This window comes from Cuculus canorus, chromosome 1 (assembly GCF_017976375.1).
Source record: "Cuculus canorus isolate bCucCan1 chromosome 1, bCucCan1.pri, whole genome shotgun sequence".
Lineage (NCBI taxonomy): Eukaryota > Metazoa > Chordata > Aves > Cuculiformes > Cuculidae > Cuculus > Cuculus canorus.
The window spans coordinates 91,115,669-91,138,128 of NC_071401.1; the positions used below are offsets into that span (position 1 = coordinate 91,115,669).

The window sequence follows — 22,460 nt, forward strand, 5'->3', positions numbered from 1 at the left end:
TGAGGAACAGCTGAAGGATCTGAGTCTGTTTAGTCTGGAGAAAAGGAGGCTGAGAGGAGATCTCCTCGCTTTCTACCACTGCCTGGAGGTTTCAGTGAGGCAGGTGTTGGTCTCTTCTCCCAAGTAACAAGCGATAGGATGAGAATAAATGGCCTCAAGTTGCACCGGGGAAGGTTTAGGCTAGGTTTTAGGAAATACTACTTCACTGAAAGGGTTGTAAAGCACTGGACCAGGCTGCCCAGGGAAGCAGCTGATTCACCATCCCTGGAGGCATTTAAGAGAGGTGGAGATGTGGCACTTCGGGACATGGTTTAGTGGTAGACCTAGTACTGTTAGATTTACAGTTAGACATGACGATCTTAAAGGTTTTTTCCAACCTAAACAATTCTGTGATTCTGTGAAGAGTCCAGTCCACAGGAAAGCACCCAGCATCATTGGGACATGTGAACTAGGCACATAGTCACAGACCATAGACATGAGTGTATATATCCACAGTTACCTATACAGAAGCAAAAGATGCTAAGGAGAGAAGGAAGAAATTATTTTCTCTCTTCTCCCCCACAGATCCCCTTTCTTTTCCATTCCTTTCCTTTCCTTGGGATACCTCATGCCTTTATTGGAAAAGCAAAGCTTGTAAGCACAGAGCTAATGAAGCATGCATCATTTAACTAGAAAGCCAGTAAGTCAATATTTTCTAGGTAAACAAGTCATCTAGCCCGCCCCCCCATTTTTTGTTTTAACTCCCCTTTGATATCTAACCTAAAGGTATCACCTATTTGTCTATTTTACTAAGAGTAGAAGGGCTGTGTTAGTGTGCTTGGCTAAAAATACACTTTCCCACCAACTTATGCAAGTTATGGTACCTATTGTGACTGATTTGTAGCATCAGTGTGCAGTATTATGTACATAAATACACATGTCGGCTTTTGGAGGCACTGAGCTGCTTCTAATTTCCACTGGGATTGTTGGACTGCTTCATCTCTACATACCAGATCTCCGTAAACATCTCTTTTTCATGTATAAAACATCTCCTTTGAATGCTTCCAGTGTCTGATCACAGAACTTAAGCTGTGTTTAGCCTTCAGCTCTTAGGTAGCACAGCTTCTCAGATACAATGGCAAGCAGAACTGTAACAGTTTTACTTCCAGTGGTAGATGAAGACAGAAGATTGCCATCATCCATATAAAGAGGTATCTGATATAAGCTGTAGGAAACAGGACACACTTGAGCAATTTTAGCGTCACTTGCTGTAGCTTTGCTAAACTGCTAAAAACAAGCACGTTTCAAGACCAATGCAGTACTGGTTGCCTGTTAAAGTAACATGAAAAACAGAGTAGTGCTGCTGCCTCCACACCAGTTGTGAAAAGGAAGTCTTATTAGACTCATATCAACATAAGTAATACAGCAGCTTGAAGGAGGATTTCATTTGCTCTGTTTTTAAAGAGCTACTCAACTTTTTCAGACTACAGTGACATAAATATACAGTGGGTGAGGGTGGGGGTGGTTTGGGTGGGAGAAGGGGAGGATGGAGGAGGACTGGGTTTCATGCCAAGAGCTGAATCATAACCATGTGAGTAATTTTGCATTTTTTTTCTTAAGGGTATGAATCAAATTAAATTTGTTTTGCTGTGGGTGAAGGAAGAGAGAATATAATAGCATGAATCACAGCTATCATCAAATATGTGACACAGACTAAAAATTAATTACAATTACTGCCTTCTTCTAAAAAGTTTCTGCCATAAGATGCAGTAATTTTGTTAATCAATATAACCATTAAAAAATTCTCAGGAATTAAAACCTTTCAATTACTTTCCTCTTCCTTTGAATATTTTTCCTATTGTAACAGGAAAATATTAGCATCTTTAAACAAAATCTTGCTTAATCTGTTAGATGCCCTTTTGCTCCAAAGGGCAAAAGGCAAAAGAACTGCTGCTAGTAATGAAAAGTAGGTATTAGATCACATGTAATTTCATCAGTTTGGGCCAGCTTGAGGATGAAAATCCACGGAGTACATGCTTTACCACTTCAGCACAGACACTTTACTAGGCATTCTAATAAAGACAACTTATTTAATGAAAAATGCAAACAGAAGAACACTCAATAGCCTTTAGTTGTCTTTTCCCATAAAAGTGAGATAAAACCTTGGAAAAGTGTGTGTTATGACACTGGATTTTTTCCTTTTTAGAATAGACATTTAAGTACACAATACTGGGAAAACTATAAGGGGCTCGGAACATAAAACCTCTTTCTAAAGAGGCCAACATAGATACTTGGAAACAAAGCCACACATTCTTAGTGATTAACTAGATAGACAACCAAGGACATATGTTTTTCTTGCACTACTAAGAAACCACCGATTTTGATAACTAAAAAAGGTAGAGAGTCTTTGTCTCCAAGTTCCTGGTATGGAAAAAACAGTATCTAATTCATTGTCTGAAAAACACAATAAAACTACAGCAAGACATCATTTGGAATCAATTCCTTCCCCTAAACAACTCCAGATCTTTCCCATAGTAACTCTCTTGCACGTGCCCAGCAAGAATCTGTGTAGAAAGAACTGGTATACAGCATGTTCGGGAAGTCAGCTGAACCACGAGCCTTAAAAATACGATACCCACACAGACAGAAAAGTTCTGTGGAGACCTCTGCAGCTGCTGTGACTTTCCAGTAGCGTATGTAGGGGAAGGAAGACAATGGAACATCTCTTGGGTTACCTGAGCCAAGCCCCAAGACGAATAACACTTGTGTGCATTTGTTTTACAATCCCCATTCAAACTGGCACATGAACAGGAAACCAACACCCACTCCGGAGAGAGCTCTGACTCTCACTCTGCTCTTATACCAGCTGAAAGTCACAAGCTCTGGGCAGAAGCAGTGGCTGGCGTACCTGCCTGATGCCAGCTGAAACCACCCAACTGACGTTGATGCCAAAGCACAAGCCAGCTTCGTTCCTGTTAACATCTCCTGGTGGTCTTCAAGAACAGTCAATCTATCATTTAAAAACCAAAACTAAATGTACGCATGAGAGACCTGTCAATCAGTCTTGGTGGTTAAAAAGTTTCCTAGCCAACAGCACATGAGAATTCCCTCAGCTGTCCTGCTGGAAGGCTCCCTTTGACCATCTCAAACATTAAGTTTGGTGGCCCGACAACTTCCTTGCTACCTTGTGGATGCTATTCCTCCCTTTTTTCGGAATTGCTCAGTACGCGCTCTCATCCAAGCCTCTGTCAATTGCCACATAGTATGAAAGCCCACCAACTTATCAGTGCTTGGTGAGAGGCATATTCAAACATGTCTCACACAGAATATCACAGCCTTAAAAACATCTCACAGTTTTGCCTCACATGCAGGACACATGCAAGACGGAATGAAATAACTCCAAAGACTGCTTTTCAATAAACCGCCCAGGACTGAAGAATTATTAGACAACAGCATCCATGGGAATTGCTCTGTAAAACAGAGCAACAGAAACTCTCCAACAAACCTTGAAATGCCCTCAAAACAGAACAATAGAAATTCTCCTGCAAGGTGATCAGTGCTACGCTGTAGCCACCAGTATTTTGAGACTGCTCACTGGTGTGGTGGTATAATAAGCATATGAGAAATTTTTCCTTTATGTTCACAGTCTTGAGACAGGTCAATTCTCTCTCACTTTCCTCAAGACAAAATGAACTGATTTCATTTAGCTCCCCTAATTGAAGCTTTTACTTGCAATGAAGAATAAACTCCAATTAGAAATAGTATGCAGGTTGCCAGAAGTTAGCCAGAGAAAATGCTGAATATCTCTTGTTGAAGGATAAACCAGGATCTTTACCTCTTTGGCGGTCTTCTGCATTTATAGCACAACAGTATAGATTACCACAGGTAGTGAGTTTTTTTATATTTCTGGTTAAATTATTTCTCAACTATTGTGCATAAACCAAACTTCTCAAATGCTCCTCCTCATTTTGGCATACAATGGCAGAGTTTAGCAGCTCTGCTAACTGTCCTCTAGATGATACACACCACTTGGTAAAGTTAATTCCCAGCTTTCCATAGCAAATAGCTGCCATTTCCTGCAGGTGTGAAGATAGAGCACATCAGAAAGGAAAAGAACACTTTTCTTTGGCAAAAAATCATGCTATATCAATATAGCTCAGAGCAGTAGCATTCCTAGCCACTAAGCAGAAAGCTCTCACAACAAGACCCCAGATACTATTCATGTTTTGAATAATACTGTTATTACATATAATGTAATTTGTATATGTTAGTTATGAGACTTTAAACCAGTAAGTATCTTTGCTATCTTCTCTTCTCAACTGTCTCAGTGTCAAAAGGGAACCTGCTGTCAAGCTGCTTTGGCTACAAAAACAGATTAAGGGTAGAGAGTAATTTTTATCAGAGTAGAGGAAAAAAATATGCACTTAGCAAAATCATCAGGGAGTTACCTAAACACCACAGATCTTGGTAGAAAAACTCTTGTAAATTCAATGGTTTTAAATTAGTACACATATTATGAATACTTATTTACTTCAATGGCCTCAGTGTTTTGCTTTCAAAAAAGTCACACATCCTGTACATTTCTAAAATTCTGAAACAGTTCAAGAAAAACTGACGGGAAATTCCATCTGAAAATGCCGACACTTGCAAATACAATTTGAAGCATGAGACTGGAGCATGATCAAAATCAAAACACAAATAGTTCTTCAGGAGTTCCTCATATTTTGTTTCTCCCATCCTATGAAGGAAAACTACAGGAAGGTTGGGAAGGAGGGGTGTGAATGACTGTAAGGAAATTGCAGTTGTAGTCAACATAATACATCCCTAAAATCATAATAAAATGTAGAGCTTTTCTCCTTCAAAACTCATAGGCACAGCACAGCTTTGGGTACACAGTACTGCTTGCCCTCCAGTGCTATTTTTTCTCCTGCCCTGTTACCTCTAAAATTCAGTCTATGATCTTTTGGTGATTTAGGAACTGAGGAACATGTGAGTATTTAAATTAGCCCAAGATTCACGAAGCCTGTTATTTGAAAAGTGTTTTAAGGCATGTTCCAGGAGAGGTCTTATAATGGAAGAGAGGCAATTCTAACCTTGCATTTTATACACAGCTAGAAGGAGGTGTTTGATTTGCATGGATTAATGAAGCCACTGCAGGCTGATTCATATGCACATGATGGCTTCTGCACCCCAGAATTACATCCAGAGGAGGGTCATGATACTAATAAAAACAAAATTAATTTCACACCTCTTAAATTACAAGGCAAGTCTTATCAATGTTAAACTGTAAGCTTCTTGGGGCTGAGACAGTCTTGTCTGTCTCTCTTGTAGAACATTAATCATGTTGTGGGTGCTTATGGCTAATAAGATGCATGTAAATCTATTCTGATGTGGTTTTTTGCCACTTCAGACTAGAGAAGAGTCACACACACAGCTGTACTCTTACCTCTCTGCCTAATGATACACTAATGTGCCTCATTTTAAAAACAAGTCCTGATAGGAACAGAAAGACTTTGTTTTTGTTTATGCCACCTAGACGGAGTCTGTGGCTATACATTGCAAATAGTTGGCAAAACCTAAACCGCAAAAATGCAGCAGCACTGTGAGTAATAAAGATAATGTTTGTATTTTGTTTATGAAGAGCTCTAACCAACACACTAAAGCAAGCGTACTGAAACCAAACAATACTCAGATCTCTAGAAAAACTTTAGAGGATCCAAGTCATGTAATTTAATTGCTTTGTTCTTCAACAATCTAAACATCGCTTAAAATTTACAAGCAGTAATTCCATGTAAGTTCTCTAAGCTGAAAGATGGGAGGTAGCCAGTTGCCTTTTTCTATCCCAACTACTGAAGTTCAAACAAATCAAGCTCTATCACTGAGGGAAAAATAAGAAACACCTTACAAAACTCTCTTGCAGCAAAGGTTGAGAAATGCTGTATTGCTCGGCCAAACTGGAATTCTTCCATAACTAGAATCACATGAAATGTACAGATATCTCATAGTTACTTTATTGGGATGAACAATCTCCGTAAGACTTTGACAACACACCATTGCTTTTGTGTGGACTGCATCGATAAGAAATGTATTTTATACTTCTCATAAAAAAATTAGAATGCAAAAGATTTTCACACTGAAAAAAAAAAAGTAATTAAAAAGGGGAGAGAAGCTTATGTAAGACTTCTTCCTAGAAGATAAATTTCCAATTTGTCTCAACATTGTACACTAGATCAAAATGTTATTATTGACAAGCATGTTGTTTTTATTTAGGTCAATTAACATAAATTTCCTTTCAGATTTACACAGCATTCTCACTTGCCAAGAGCTGGTGAGAAAGAGCTTCACATCACGTCAAAAGAGCAGGTTTTCCTATCTTTCTCTTCATCTGTCCTCTACTTACTGTAGCAGGTCATTCTGGAGCCCCTTTGGGAACAATGGCGTATTCAAGTTTCAGGGACCAGCAGTTTGACCGCCTGCACCGGGCTTGTCTGACAGGGAATTCAGAAGGGAATCCCCTTTCCTGCACGCTGAATTTGCAGGATTATAGGTCCCCCAAAGTAATACATCAGTTCACTCATCCAACAGCATATTTTGGATTGTGAGCAGATTGCATTAGAGAGTAACTGCAGGGTAGCAAAGTGTCATTTGCTGTGACCAATTAACTAATAACAGTCGTATCCTGCTAAGCACAGCTGCATTTTCACCATCCAGTGCTCCTACTGACTCTGTCAAGGCTGAATTCCTTGACCATACACAATCAGAGTCATTTTGAGAGTGTCCCAACTGAAAGACAGATGGAAAGTCAAGGATCCAACTGGTTCTTCCTCACAGGGTGCACCAGAGGCAGTCTGGACAGCTGCTTATCACAGATTGTCCCTGAAAAATGTTGACCAAAACTGCTAACGCATCCCTTACAAGGCAGTGAATCCTAGTTTATAATACCACTCCCTGTAACCCCTACGTGTCACATGAGGCAGCATAATCATCCCTGCAAGACTAAATACAGGGAGCTTACCTCAGAACTCCTAACCAGACTTCGCTTAGAAAAGAGAGATGTTTAGACTTAATCCAAACCCAGCCAACCTCCTCCAGCACAAAGCTGACATGCTTAGTTTCCCTGATCCATGGTCCTTCACTTCTGCAAGCAGCCCAGACCCCTCCGCAGATACTGCCAATCAATAATCAAGACCAGGGTTACCACGTGACCCAGACCTGCCCAGCAATCAGGCACAACACTGACCTGCTGTTATCTACCTGAATAGCCAGCTGTGCTGCCATCTCCCATTTTATACATTGACTGCTATGACACATGGCCATAGCTAAAAATCTGCTGGGGTAGAACCTCTTTACTAGCAAAACAAATTACCACAAATGATGTCCACACACATGCAGAAAAGGTCAACAGAAATCTTCAGTTCCAAACAAAAAGCACTCCAGCAATACTAAGTCTTTCGTTCTTAGCTAGCTATCTTGTCCTAAGGAAAAATCTTCTGGAGATGTGGCTAGGAAGGGCTTGGAGAAAGAGCAGAGACTGCCTTATTCTTATGCCATCTGCTCCGCAAATGCCACTGTATGGAAGGCTGGGTTGGCTAGCTCCTTGCTCACGGGGTTTCTCAAGGAAAGCCTTGGCAAATATGGCACTAGAAGATAAACATCCCTTGTCCCACAGAGAGAAGCAGTTGTGAAACACTCCTGTGGAAATCCTCTCAATCTGTAAATTGAGAGAAAGGACCAGCAGAGGATGTACGTGCATGGAGAAAGTGTGAATGGTACAGAAGCAGCAAAAAAGAAAAAAAGAAAGCTCCAGGAGTAATTAACAAGTTTGCAAGGACAACTTCCTTTCTTCCATATCCCTAACTTTTCCTTTCCCTTATGCATCCACCTCTTTTAAAAGGGAGCTGTGCCACAACTGTTATTGTAATTAAATTGACAAACCTACGTAACTCCTTAAGCCACTAGGAACTTCGTACAATCTTTGAAGCATCTGTCTGGCTGGTACTCCCAAAAGCACCACCTTGGTAACTTTTCATCAAAGCTCTTTAAGCTCCTTGTTTGCTCAACTGCCTAAGGATCTCATTCACAGACCTCCACTGGGAAAATGCATGCAAACAGTTACTAAACCCTTCAAAAGCAGACTAAGAGCAACCAGCGTATCTTTCCCTCATGTTAAGGACATCATCAGTTCTGTTATTAAACGCTCCCTGCCCCCAGTGCCCAAATCGCTCTCTTTCACAAGGGAAAGACTTCAGTTAAATCCCTCCCAAAGCCAGCTCCAGGCATCACTGCACATGCAGTATCAACACTCGGTCCTCAGCCACACCAGTGGCCATGAAGGACATGCTGGCTATAGATTCAAAATATACACATGAAGAGAGGGAGACCAAAAGTTCTGCTTCCACCATCCCAGCCTACAGCAGTCCTCCCATGGCACAGATGCAGTGAAATTTGGCAAGAGTACACACACCCCATGCCCAGGAATCTTTTGATTTCCTGCAAGCTCTCACTATTCTGCACTTAGGTCCAGGACAGCTAACAGCTTAAACGCCTCCACAAATAAATGTTCTGAGAAGCTGGTTAGATTAAAAATATACTATAACAAACTTATTTTAAAATATGTCTTCTCAGTCAAGTCTGAAAGACAAGTGGTGCTGCTACATTAAAGTATTCCCATTCAGACAGCAGCCTGAAAAAACCTGATCTACTGCTATTTTGCGATCTTGAGTCTAGAGCCAACGCCGATCACTCTTGCCTCTCCAACACTGAATGAACTGCACGATACTGTTTTCAGAAAAATAATACTTCATTTTTAGATATTTCTATTAGTCTTATTCAAAGTATGAGTGATTAGGTTATCTTCTCATCTTAATAAATGATGTAAAACTTCTGGACATATGGTAGCATTTGTATACTTCCAGGCAAGCAGTGATAACTTTCAAATGTTACTTCCCCTCCTCCTCCACTACATGAAACAAATATACTGCACCCCATTTAAATCTTAGTGACAAACACATTCAAGATAGACTAATTTTAGTTAATGTTTCCAAATGTCAGATGTACATGTTAAATAATTATATTAAAAAATAAAGAGCTGATGAATTCCCATTCTCAACATATTAAAAAAGTGCCTATATTTTTCCAATAAGGATTAAACAATTTTAGGAGACAATGCTTGTGTTTTAATAAGCAAGGAATAAATAGATGCCAGCTCAACTTATAAGGACATATGACAAGTATAATAACTCAACAGCTACAAGATTAGAGGATTGCTGCTTCACTTTTGCTAGTTTAAGATCCACAGCAGCACTCAATTTTTGAATAAGGTAATGGTTACAACATGGCTGGAGACTAAGAGTAAGATTTTTCAGAAGCAGAAAGCTAACAAATCTCAAAATGAAGATATGGTATCACACATATCAAGGTACTTAATTAGGAGAAGAAGCTATCTCTGAAGACTTTGCCTGTTGTTTTTCTTGGAAAAACAAAGCTGCATTCCCCCAGCAGCTTTTTGCATTTACTAGATTCTTTCCTGTTTTTTAGAAACATGTTATGTCCTCCCCAAAAGTACATAGCAGAGTTGTACTGGAATAGTTCAGGCGTCCTCTCCGATTGAATGTTATACTGTCATCTATTATTAGTCAAGGCTGGTCATAATGTGCATTAACATTTATAAAGTTGGAATCTATTCAGCCTATCCACCCAGTAGCTGACTAACTGGACATTATTACTTCAAGAATAAGCCTAATAACAAGGGAAAACAAAATAACCTGAGTACTGTAACCCACTCTATGCCTGTATTTTCTTAAAACCAAGCACTACTAGTACTGAATAAATTGACAAGTGTTTCATCTATAACAGCTTCTAAGCATTTCACAGAACAAAAAGAGTACAGAGCAGGCAATTAATATTATTTGGCATTTTCATAACTGAAGGGAAAACTTTAAATAGGCAAATGTTTTCTACTAGTTAGAGGCAAATCCTTGTTATTCCTTTAAATTAAAAAAAAAAAAAAACAAACCACAAACCAAACCAACAACCCACACTCTATGTGTTTCAGGGGGAAACAGGCACCAGCAACAACAAGCTGTTCACTGATTTTGAGCCAAACACTTGCAAAAATACTGAACGCAAGATAGATTCAGAGCTGCTGCAAGACAGAAGAGCTAGGAAAATCAAAAGAGAAAGAAACCCATCTTTCTCCACCTTAGCTGAGACTAAAGAGAACATTTCTTACCCTCGTACGTTAAGGCTTTACTTCCATAAAGTACTTTTACATAAATTAGTGTGAAGTTAACTGGAAATCAAAAGCATCTGACAAAGGAAGCGTTCTGCTCCCGTGGGGGAGCTGGAGGGTGGTGGGTTAATGCAGAGAACCTTTAGATTTTGCCCAGAATTAATTCCTATTTTCGCAGTGAGGCAAGCTATAAATCTTGAGCTCGGCTGTGAGATGACTCGAGCAGCGCTTGGCACCAGCCCCTGAAGAGCATCGTGGGCTGTATCTTTAAAAGGTGTCAGAGGAAAAACAGATGAAATGCCGCAATCTCCACCCACCGCCGTGTCACAGCCGCTGCCCACGCACCCCCCACACGCTCAGCATCCTGCAATCCGCCCTCGCCCACCACCTTAACGCGATGGAAACTGGGACTGGAAACCAGGGCTGTCCCCACGCCTGTCGTCCCACTGCCGGGGCACTCCGTGGAAGTTCCCTTCCCGTGGGCTTGGGTGTATGGCAAGCGCCTGCCTTAAAGCCTTTTGCAGAAAGGAGCAAACCCAAAGAAACCCCCCAAACACACAACAGCCACCATCCCCCAACCAGTAAATTCCCACGTTAACTTGCTGGGCTAAACTTTTTCCAGGCGGATAGGTTTTTTCAGAGGGGATTTCCCCCTTATTCTCAGGAAACGTTTACATCAGTATCTACAAAGCATTTTTCAGAGACCATGAGATGTTCTGAAAAGAGCTTTGTCTTCAATTTAGGACAATATTCAGCTTTACCACATAAAGTGCTTCGCGCATCAGGCAACAATTTGCAAGGCACCTACCCACAGTGCAAAATGTTCAGGGAAAAAGCACTAACTTTGTGGCTCGTTGTCCTTCAAAGGAAGAGGAATTTAGTGAGAAGGTGCACAGGTTGGGCTATGAGGAAGGCTCTTTTGATTACATCTGCAGTGTTCTCATAACAGCACTCAACCAAGAATTCATTATTCATCCTATAGGAGAGCTTTTAAAGTTAGAGAATCACTGAAAAGAAGTTCTTCAAAATTCTTTGGACAAATACACAGGCCTTTATTTTTTTTCCTATGAAGTGGTCCATAAGAGATCCCATGTAGTTATTGCTCAGAACTAACCATACTATCTGAGTACATATATGGATTTGCCTAGAGAAGTCATGGATTCTCAAGGCCAGAAGGATACTGAGGTCCTGGAGCGTGTCCAGAGACGAGCAACAAATTAGTGAAGGGGCTGGAGAACAAGTCTTATGAGGAGCAGCTGAGGGAACTGGGGATGTTTAGCCTGGAGAAGAGAATGCTGAGGGGAGACCTTATTGCTCTCTACAACTGCCTGAAAGGAGGTTGTAGAAAGGTGGGTGCTGGTCTCTTCTCCCAAGTGACAGGTGCTAGGACAAGGGGGAATGGCCTCAAGCTCTGCTAGGGGAGGTTCAGATTAGACATTAGGAAAAAAATTTTCACCAAAAGCGTCACCAGGCACTGGCACAGGCTGCCCAGGGAGGTGGTTGAATCACCATCCCTAGAGGTATTTAAAAAACAGGTAGATGAGGTACTTAAAGATATGGCTTAATGGCAGATAGGTACGGTTGGAGTCATTGATCTCAGAGGTCTTTTCCCACCTGTTGATTCTATGACTTCAAGCAACCTGATCTCATGGAAGGTGTCCCTGCCCATGCAGGGGCATTGAAACTAGATGATCATTAAGGTTCCTTCTCATCCAAACCATTCCAGGAAAATACAGTTAAACCCACGATTGCCTATATTTGCAATATTTATCATAACACCTCAGATTTGGCCTGTAATCACAAGCAAACTTCCTGTAGATTTATAGAAAGAAGACGACTGTATACCCCACTCCGAAAAGCAGCCATTCCTACCCGGTATCTCCTAAGCAGTGGGCAGTCTTATTAGGAAACGAGCAATGATTTGTATCATAGATGAACTGTAGAAGCTAGAGGATTAAAACTTTTCCATCAGGTAACGCACAGTCAAATATTTAATAATTACGTAAATGAGCAGAAAACATTTGGGAAAGTGGGTCTTGACCTATTACTATGACAGAAGAGAAGATGTGCAATAAAAACAGGCCCCTATTTTTAAGTAAAAAAAATCCTTAGGAAAACAACATCTTGAGCAGTGGCACTACACAGTACAATCTATATTAACTTGTCATAATATGTTGCTTCTGTTGGCATGAATTTTGATTGACTAACAAATTAAATGTGAGCTTCAGAATACAGAGTAATACCAAAGAGCTTGGAATACAGCCCTTGGGAAAGCACCCCTAACAAGAATTTTCTGATTCCTCTTGTTAAGATGTAAACGATTACCAACCTCAGTCACAGGTAACCATTTTGGGGCTTACCCACATCTTCTCTTATAAATGACAAACCACAACACTATTTTTAAAAAAGCACACACACAAATAAATTCCTCAGAAAAGGTGATCCACTGTAAATCTAGCTATAATCTGAATTAATAAAAAAGTCCACCCCAATTTATGAAGATCCAGTTTGCTTCATTTAAATGGCAGCATTTTTTCCTTCATTTCAGGCTTTCCTGTGAACAAGTACTGAGCCCTGATTTTGCTGAAGAATTTTGCATATCATTAGCATCACTTACTAACTCTTTTCATACTTCCTCGTCCTTAATAGTTTTATAATATGGGACATATACGATGCTTTTTATGGCACCTTCTGTGTTGAGGCTCAGAGCACAATCTGCTATCACTGGTCAAAGTGGTACATGTGGTGGCAGGGGGGGGAAAACGGCAAGCTGCCAGTGACAAGTCCCATGCAAGCAGCTCCCTATATCTAGCTCTTGCATAGAGTATCCACTTGATTCTTAGCATGCTCCAAAAGTACAGAGGCATTTTAATATCAAACATAGTTTTTTGGTTATTCCTTTTCCATGGATATTCAGTCCACCTTTATGCTTTAGAGCATGTGCTGCAGTGACAGCTTTCAACTGAAATGTAACCATGTTGTGGCAGGACTTTCACTTCTGAATAATCATTTGTCAGAAACGGTGATTAAGTGTCAGAGCTCGTGACTATTTTAGAAGCCTGTTGCTTCTATCGATGCATTAAGAGAATTTTTTTTTTCCTTCTCAGCTGTTAAAATGGAAGGGGAAAACTGATTTGGAAAATAGCTCACATATATTGATGTTAAATACTAACATCAAACACCTGATTTAGGGTGCTTTTATGTATTTCTAAAATTCTGTTACAGTTCAAAAGACTATGGGAAGTTTACAAACAACATTTCCCATATTAAAAATTATTCCATCCGTATCCTTTTGCAACGAGACTAAATTTGATTTGCTAACAGTCAGTCACATTTCAGTCAGTAGAGACTTCCTAAGAGCCTTCTTTCATTGTTTTGGGATAACATCAGTTTTCATCAAGGTGGATTCTTTTTCAGTATGTCACACAATTAATTGCACGCAATTATTCTTCACTTGCAGTATATTATATCATGTAACGTGCACTAATACAGACGACACGCATAAGACATTGAGGAAAAGTGAGAAACTAGAAGAATGTTGAATTTGCTAGAGAAGACACCAGCGCTGGCGGTCAGAGACTGAGCTCCGTGTGGGGTGGGAAGATGTGGGGTGGGAGGGGATGCAGGGCAGGGAAGGATGAGGGGAGGGATGCGGGGAAGGGAGGGATATGGGGAGGAGAGGGAGGCAGGGAGGGATGTGGGGTGGGGAAGGATGCGATGCGGGGGAGGATGCGGTGCGGTACCCCCCGCCCTCCGCCGGGTGGCGACCTCCTCAGCTCCGCCGCAAGCCCCGGCGAGCGTTGCTGCAGCCTCAGGGCCATCACTAAACGCCAATAATTGCACTACTGATTTTACTGTAATGACGAGTTGAAGCAGTAAGCCTTCGGACTAGATTAAAATTAAAACAGAACCAATAAACTGTCAAATAGCACGTCTTTAAGAGGATCTTAAAGACACAAGGATTTTGCCTGCTGACAGTAAAATTTCACGAGGTTATTTGGATTTTAGTATGCAACTGAAGTCTTAAAGAGATTCATGTGAATAATACCAAAAAGGTCTATGCTCCTTAGTTCCTCAGAAGTGGAAAATTCTATTTCAGATTTCTGATGTCTGTGCATGTAAGTCTGCTCATAACTAGGAAAGAGCGGAAAGGAGAATAAAACGCTGTCCGACTGAAATAGAAATGGGATATAACACTTAAGTAACGACTGTTTTGGTGTCAAATTAAATCCTGAAATACACATATAGACATCTTACTACAATGAGTAACAGCGGGGTCTGCCCGTTATCTTACAATAAAAAACAGCAAACAAATCTGCAATCTTCACTCTTCAAACTTAATTAAAACAAACATAAGAAAATGTATAGTAAAACATTTTGTTATAATAAATATTTCATTCAGGTATTGTTTTTTGAGATTTTTCTTGATGATTCTTAAATACATTTTATTTATGAAGGTGTCTCTATTTAAAGGTGTTAAGAGCTCATGTTCTCGCAAGTTTACTCAGTACCGCTGTTAAACTCTTAATTCTTGCTCTACTACTCTAAGGAGAATTAAATAATGCAGATGTTGTCCTTTGTAACGCCATATACGTAGAATCAGTTCCTCATTTGCAGGCAAGTTATTTATTTGTTTCCTGCTTAGCTGGAAGGCAACCATGATCATTAGGCATCGCCAGGGTTAAATAAACATGACCTAAAGTGATCACAAGTTAGAAGTTATTAGAAAGAGATATTTTTACATCAATAAGTAGAAATCTAGGAATTGCACCTGAAATAGTTCAAACCAACCCCTCTCTTCAGATGCAAACATATTAAAAACACAAATGAAGAGTCAGAGATGTGCCTAAAATTAAAACATTTCCTGTCTTTGAGACATATTTGAACTAGACATGTTACCTTGCTAGAAGTTCAAAGATTCTAATGCTCACAGACCATCACTAAAGAAAACCATTAATTAAAAAAAAAGAAAAAAGTCTACAATGACTACCCAGTTTTAATTGGATGGAAAAAAAAAATAAGGAAAAGAAATCAGTACTCCCTGAAATAGTTTTACATTTACCCATTCCAGTTTTACACGCCCAATCCCCTCTCACACCACAGTAGTTCCCACATGTAAGAATAAGAACTGTCTCGCTGACACACGTCCACCAACAGCATTTCTACAGCGTGCAGCCCAGTACAAGCCCACCTGCCAGGAATTCCCCTAAGGACAACTGCACGAAACTTAAGAAGATTTGCATCCATTCATAAAAGATCACTTTACTGAAGAATGAAGCCAATGTGGATCAACTTAGAGGAGCCTGGGGTATTTTCAGACTCGATACTTAATTTCTCCAGAGTCCCAAGCCCATGTAACTCCCAATTCTCAGACAGGAAAGCGCACTGGAGAGCAAGTGCCTCGTTGTTGGCCCTTGTAGCAAGCAGACCAGTCTCTTCAGGGCAATCTTTGCTGACCAGTCATTAGGCCAGACACTGTTTCACTTCAGTAATCTTTCCTCACCTCATGAAACTTCTCCTCCCTTCCCATAAAAAGGAAAAAATACATCTTGAAATCCTTAAGTAGAGAATATCACCAAAGACTACTATTTGAAACCTAAGAGCTCTCTCTGTGCCATGATCTAGTACAAAAGCCAGTTTCACAGCTCTTATCCCTTTTTGTAAACACAGTGACAACTACCAACCTCTTTGATGCTTCCTATGCTTCTTGCAATTATCCTCCCAATCTGTCACTCAAAGCTGGGTGTTTCCTCAGGCTTTCTGTGGTAAAGGTCCACTGAGGTCAACAGAAACAGTCCTTCACCTATGTCACTACCGCATTCCAGGGTCTCCTTCCCAGAGACTAAGCTTCAGTTGATCTGAGTGTCTAAGCACCGGCTGTTGTTACAAGACAATACCAACATCCCACAGCCAGCTTGTCACAAGTAGTCTTTTTTAACAATGAGAAAAGAAGAATGTCACAAAATTAAAAGTAATTCGAAAGTCACGCATATTTATCCTTCTTGTGCACAGCACCAGCATCTTATGAAGCACTGCATATACTGATAGGAAAAAGCATGTCTCAAATAGTCTTTATTTAAATACTGCAAAATAGTAGACAAGAATAAAGTTAACAGTAAAATACGGAAATTTGTATGACAGCTTTTCAAAATAAAATCTTCTTCCACCCTAGATCACATGGAGGTTTCCAGAGCTACAGGTGGAAGCTAGGAACACTTGTTTGTCTTTTTCATCTTAAAAATTCTTGAATGCATCTTTCAGTAGGAAGTCACTCAAAATTTCAGAGAGTATCTGAGATCTTTCAGTAAAGAGAAGCAATGGTAAGGAAGAACACACTACATAGTTACATTTCAAGAGAAGGGATTGTGGCACAATAGCCAGGCATACAACCAGCTGAAAACCACTTCTGTCACGCTCACTCAATATTTTTAAGTTTTCACTTGAAGTAGTGCACTTATTACTGGTTTTCTTTTTTGATGTCTACGTCATTATACAAAAGGAATTAAGGAGTCAGAGTGCTTTGAAGCACTCTCAGCACGTGAGAAGGCTCTTTCACCAGGTTCTTAGATGTAAGCAATGAAAGAAAAGATGCATGAAAGTGAGAGGTCTCAAACAATCCTCTTCCCCAGTCATCTGTTTAGCCTCTGCTATGCATATTTGGGGTTCTGGTCAGCAGAGCTGTAACTGCTTCAGCTTTTGCACATCTCTGGGTTTTTCTAAAGACATATTTAACTACCAACACATACAAAAGCATCTACCCAGGGCTGAATGGAGTTTTTATTGTGAACTGTAGTACTAGTCCTTTAACTTTTTATGACTCATAGTTTAAGTATTTGGGAATTCCCCTCTAAATCTGAGTTTGACACACTTGCATTATGGAAAGTTATTTTATTCAAAAAGTAACAAGATGCAACATTCATGCAATACCCAGGACTATATTTAGCAACATACAATTGGTCTTTTTTCAATAAAGTTTCTAATTAATGACAGATTTATTTATTTATTTAAAGTGAGAACAAGCCTGAAGAGCAAAAGTAGCAGCATTAAAAGAGACAATCACAGTGTTACACACCCAAGCAAGTCAGGAATATCTTTTTAAAACTATTCAAACAATGTTAGGGCTGTTTAGCTCTCCTGCTGGATCCCCCCATTACATATAAGAGTGTACAGCCTCTCTCTTACCTGTGTGCTGGAGTCCCTTCTTGGTGGGCTCACTAGTCATCAGCAATCACCTGACCGAAGCCTGGAAAGAAAATTAAAATAAAATCAGCTGACAACCCTTGCTTGCTGCTTGCTGGCTTCCAGCTTAAATACTCCTCTCCACAGGACTTTGTCATGTGAGGTAGGACAGAACCAGCTGTCACTGCTTCAGAAAAAGGGAAACTGGCCCCTCTGTTTCCACCTCCTTCCTTCCTCCTCTTTCACTCTTTCCTATCTGTCCCTGCCTCCAACCTCCTCCCTTTTTCATTCTTTCACTTTGCTCATTCACTGCCCGCCTGGCCGGGGTCTCCCAGGGGAAGCCACATTCCACAGCGTACAAGCATTTCCCCTGCATCTCGAGGTTTCTCAACAAGCTGCCTACACACTTCTACTAAAAAAAAAAAAAAAGGGGGGGGGGCAGGAGGAAATCAGAGAGAAACAGAAAAGGCACCACATTCCACAACCCTCAGTCAGCCCTGGCAGACTACGAGGCATTTTCAGTCACACAGCACAAAATGCATTAGTCAGAGCTGAAAGACCACACACTTTGTACCACTACCATGCTAACAGAGAACGGTCTGAGCAGAGCTACAGGAAAAAGGAAAGGAGGGGCTCCTTTCGGTGCTTCCATTTTATGTGGGGTAGCCACCTAAATACACGAAAAATTCGCAGGAAAAGGCCCAAAGTTGACATTCCCAGCAGGAACAATATGAATGTGGGCAGCGGGGAAAGCTCTACACTCACAGAGCGTGACCTTTGCCGAAAGGACTCCCCCTCCAGCAGAATGTGTTGTTCCAAAGACTGCAAGACATTATCTAAATCAGAACTTCTATCTCCCCGATGGTTTGTTCGTAGGAAATACAAGCCTAGAAAAAGTGAAAGTAATACTGAATGATTCAGATTCCCCAAAACCACATATACTTTCAATTCAAACTTTTCTCTTCTTCAACGCTCCTTATAGCTCTGCAACTACATCCATCCTATAGTTTTCTCTACTTACGCAGTTTAAACCCTCTGTGTACACAGAGAATATGATCAGAAAGGAATGAGAAGAGAGTTCAGCACAAAAAACCCTCCGTCCTAATCCAAATGACCTAATCGCTCATCTATCTGCTCAATGCTTCCGTCCCCCATGCATACTTATCTATTGCTTGAAGGCATTTTAGGAGCACATATATGGCTTAGGAGAAAACACTTCTTTTTAAATCACATCGGAGAGTGTGCACTGCACTGGAGCACATGCTTCTGTCCACTGACACCAGTACCACGGAATCTTCAGCCTTGAATTCCCCACTCAGCATGGGGACCATCCCTAACACACCCTGCAAGGCTAAGGGGCTTAACTCAGTGTCAGTAAAGGGTAGGGAGGCAGGGGGAAGCCGGGGGTAGAACCCTGAACCGTTTGCACTGGGATTTCTTCTTAGGAAAGTCCATGATTTAATGAAAGACTGATACTAGATACCACAAAGAAACTTTTATTTCTGTATACACATGACTCAGATAAATTTTCTGTGTGGGTTATGTGGTAATGTTATGCTTCATCTTAAAAAAATCGTTTCAAAGAGACCTTTAAACATTAGTTTTAAGAAAAGCTTGATGTGTTTAGGTACAATGAATGTTTTTTAACTTTCTTTTACCGCACCATGCTATACACAGCAAAAACACTGGTGTCTGTTACAGATATAATTTGTATCCAGTACTAAACACATTAACCTATAGAATATTTATTTTAAATTATTTCACTAAATAGTTCCCGGAAAATTAAACTAACTGGATCCTTCAGCAAAACAGGCCCTCTTAGTTATAATATTGTTATTTTTCCCCTTCTCTCATTTCTTCAGTATGAAAATACATTTATTCAATGTTATTGACATAGATGCAGTAGCTTATAGCACAAATGGAAGCTGATACTGTGCAATATTTCAGCAGAGGAAGGCTATCCAAAACTGCCTCAGAGACGGAACACTGTCGCCATTATAACAAAAGCATTAAAATGAATAATTCATGAGCAGAGGGAGTACCCTATCATAAAAAGGCACTAACTATTTCACAAATTGTCCAAAAGCTACCCCTTTTACTGCTCAGTTCCTCTATCTTCTTTATTACTCTTCATCTTTCTAAAATGACATAGAGTAATAATTAGCAGAAACATGCAGACCAGTTCTAGGAGATTCTCCCTAGGAGGAAGAACTGAAAGCTGAAAAGCAAGCCAGAGTCAAAAAACAAAAAGTGTTTATGTTTGATGACAGGTATATTAAAAGGCTAATGCAGCAAGACTTCAAAATTCAAGAGGCTTTTCCGAATTGCACTTTCAGATCTTGAAAAAGGAAGAACATAGCAACATGTCCTTTGCCTTTATCTGGTAATTTCCTTTTCAGGACCCCAAAGCATTGTGACAAAGCTCAGGAATTAAAAGGCCTCATTAATAAGTACTTTCAGAACTTTTCTCATGTTTATATGTGCAGAACATAAGGCCGCAAGAGTAAATAATTTTCTCCAACCAGTTTGGAGACTGAGGCAAGAAGAGAGCTTCATACCCTGGTTACCAATCCTGTGCCCAACAAAAAAACTACCTTCCTTTCTTTATACTAAGCATCACAAGGTTCAATAGTCCTGCAAGTTTCAACCTAACAAAATGAAGTGCGGTGCATAGGTATTTTCTGCAGGAATGGTGACACAATGCGATCCACTAACCCATCTTTACATCAGAATAATTTACAAACAAAATGAGACTTTTTCTTTTATTCAAAACAAATGAGTTTTGAATAACATTTTTAAGGAAATTCAAGTTAGAATAGCAAAGTACATTTCTTCATGTTTCACTCCCTCAAGAAAAAAACATCCTGTGCCTGGAAAGAGTTTTATTTATAACATACATTTTCAAACTTTACAACACATTAAGGTCTGATATACTCACATCAATAAAGTTCTCAGATTTCACTTGAAGCAACATCTCATTCTTAAAACAGCATAATTCAAGAAACTGTATCTCTAAGCAATTCTGCCAAAGGGACAGCGTTCTGTAATATTGAGAAAAAAACACCCTAAATATCTTTTATACACGTGGGTCTCTTTTAGATGTCCTACTGTCCTGCACTATTGGGATGAACTCAAACGCAATTCTTATTTTAGGGCTCTCGCTGCAACAAGTTCTCTGATTATGTGGTAGTGAGCCTATTAATACTGAAATACAAAAACATGTCCCCAAGGTAGAACGTTACGGGTGGAATTGTAACATCAGGTATAATTTTGCAAGACCAGACACTGTTACTGGTCAACTTACTGATGCTCCTGGGCTTTTTATTTTTAAATTAGTCAGCTTGTTTGCAGAGCCTTGGCAGTCACTTTTCTGACTGTTGCTTTCAAATTTCTAATTCTCTAAAGGACGTTTTTTTATTCCAATAGCATCTATCTGAGAAAGATGCTCTTCTGATCTAGTGGTATTAGATGTAAGACTTCAGTTCTGCCAAAAAATTGCCCCTCAGTCAACTCAGAGCTGCTCCCAAAGCAGGTCCTTACAGGAATAACAAAACGCTCTTTAGCAACTAGAACAATCTGTACAGTTAACAGATTTTTAGTTTGCAGTCCCCAAGGAACTGAACAATAAGACAAATATATCCTCCACACACACTTAGCTGTTAGATATAATTAATATAGCCCAATTCACAGCAAGCAGGTTTACTGTAACTAATAGACTATTTCAGCACAAGTGACCATTAATGGTTTGATAACTTGTAGCAGGAATAAAGAGGAGGAAAATCCACGAAATACGATGACATGGAGTTAATTTAGAAAAAAAAAATTGCACCCAAAAAGAAAAACAGTAAAAGAAAGAAGAAATGTTACAAACATTCAAAGTTTACCTTCTTAAAAATAGCTATCTTGAATCAATATATAGAAAAAGTTCTCTATTTCTGTAAACCAGCATGAGTATGTCCACCAAACTAGTAATCTCCACCAGGGCATCCAGACTTCTGAGTCACTACATAAACATGGGTGTTCCAGAGAACAAATAGCATCAATTATTTCTGAGAAAACAGTGTCAGAAGAGAAAGATTACTGCTACTTCTGCCAGGAGGTAGGTAAAAATTTAAAGGGAGCAAAAAGGCATAATATCTATAAGCAGTACAAAATTTCCAAGTGCAAGGAACTTAAGCGTCATTTTGCTACTTAGACAAGCAAGGAAAACTGGATGGGAAGAAAGAGGAGTAGCACTGTACCAAAGGAGACTTAGGTATGCTAATAACAATGAGATAGGTACATTGTTCAGTATGCATGACTGTCTCGAAACTACATTATGGTCCTTAGCAAGAATGAATGGAACTATACATAAATACACAGCAAAGTAATGGTAAGGCAACAAGCAAGTGCAAAAGAAAAAAAAAATAAAGAAATCAGAGGGAAAATTCCTGTCCAACTACCCAAAAATAATCCATCCGATCACAGTATGCCAAAAGTCTGGTCAGACAATGAATACAAATTTATATCTTGGAGCTTTGATATGTTTAGAGAGTTTGATACTTGTTTTGCCTCCAATAACAGCTGTTTTCTAAGAGTCTATAAATTCAGTAGACTACCACTGAGAGTGTTGTTCTGTGACACTAGCTGTTGTTTACTTGTATCAGCGTGCATCATAGCCATGCAGACTGTGTGATGCAGCACAAATGTGGAAACTATTCACAGACCTTTCAATACTACAGAGAAACGGTAGAACTGTGGCTTCTAGAAAAAATAATAACTTTTAAACATTAATATAAATTAATTTTGTAAATTAAAAATTACTTTTGGAAAACATTTTGAGGGCTACATAAACATACGCAGCTACAACAATAGCGAAGTGGAGGAAAATGGTGATTTCCACCTTATTTATTGTTAAAATAATGCAGTAGAGGAGGCACCTCACCACAACTACAAGATCACAGAATGGGTGAGGTTGGACGGGACCTCTGGATGTCATCTGGTCCAACTTCCCTACACAATCAGGACCACATAGGGTGCACTGCCCAGAATCAGTTCCAGGCAGCTTTTGCATATTTGCAAAAATGGAGAC

The 22,460-nt window shown here is 39.8% G+C and overlaps 1 long non-coding RNA gene across 1 annotated transcript in view; it reads right to left on the bottom strand.

Moving 5' to 3' along the window:
* LOC128853526 (uncharacterized) overlaps positions 1 to 22,460 on the bottom strand; it is an 80,346-nt gene that overhangs the window by 26,181 nt on the left and 31,705 nt on the right. The window contains exon 5 of the long non-coding RNA XR_008452125.1: positions 17,393 to 17,453. This is a non-coding gene — a long non-coding RNA (uncharacterized LOC128853526). The remainder of the gene's footprint in view (positions 1 to 17,392; positions 17,454 to 22,460) is intronic.